The sequence below is a fragment of the Belonocnema kinseyi genome, chromosome 5, assembly GCF_010883055.1.
Source record: "Belonocnema kinseyi isolate 2016_QV_RU_SX_M_011 chromosome 5, B_treatae_v1, whole genome shotgun sequence".
Taxonomy (NCBI): Eukaryota; Metazoa; Arthropoda; class Insecta; order Hymenoptera; family Cynipidae; genus Belonocnema; species Belonocnema kinseyi.
Window position 1 is genome coordinate 41,758,849 of NC_046661.1, and position 1,172 is coordinate 41,760,020.

The following is a 1,172-nucleotide window of genomic DNA, read 5'->3' on the forward strand; positions in this document are numbered from 1 at the left end:
TGTCAACAATATGCTAGAACACTTGCGGGAAAAATGCAGAAGGCGGTTGTCCTTGGGTCGCTCCGTGTTCTTAGGGTGCACGAGGCTTTTGCTGGATCGTCGAATTGATTCCTTTAAAGACTGTAACCACCTATCTCACGGTTGTGAGACGTGGTTGTGGCTGAAGTTTTACCGCGATTTCGCTGGAAGCGGGTGCAATTTTTCAGATTAGCACCCGCTCCCGGCGAAATCCTGCGGTTGTCCTGATGACAAATTTTTAATTATATATATATTGCACTAAAAGTTTTATCAGTTTGAATACAAATATAATATTATAGAGTAAAAAAATTATAACTTATAAAAGAATATAAATTAGAAGAAATAATTTTAAAATTATATGAAAATATATGAAACCGAAATAAAAAATATTCATAGCCTTTTATCTCTGGCATTTAATAAAGATAACCATGTTTTGCAAAATTATAAATGTAACCAATTTTTTAATTGGGAATTTACTTTCAATTTAAATGGTTCATGTCCGAGCTAAGTTACCATAAGTGCGCATCGAGGGGCCTACTGAGATATTGGTGCTATCTACGGGTTGCAGTGGGTAGAGGGGAACTGACAATTTTCGCCGGACGCGCCGTCTATATTTATCGCGGGTAACTAAGCCCGCACCGCATCAAAAACTCAAAAAACAGCAAAATCAACTTTTAAATTGTTGAAATTCGGATTCTACGTTAAAATTCCGAATATAAGGTCACGGAATAATCGCAATTATTTTTTTTTTGCAATGGTAAAAAGTTAAAAAAAGTATAAGACGCATAATACCTGTTGACTGGTACTTACAGGCGATGCGTTTGAAGTGTAGCAATCAATAGGTGTTATACGTTTTATGTTTTTTTAAACCTTTTACCGTTGCAAAAAAACTATTGCGATTATTCAGTGACCTTCTATAAGGAATTTTCACGCAGAATCTGAATTTCAACAATTTAAACGTTGATTATGCTGTTTTTTCGAGTTTTTTAAAAAGGAACTGAATGGGGACCCAATGGGGTCTTTACGGGTACTTTGTAGAGGCTCAATCTGGTTCCTTCGATCCGGCAGGGATATTAGAAATATTGTATATAATATTTTAAGATTTTGAAAAAACAATTGTTTCAGTTAAGAACTGTATCCGTTGTGTAAAAAAT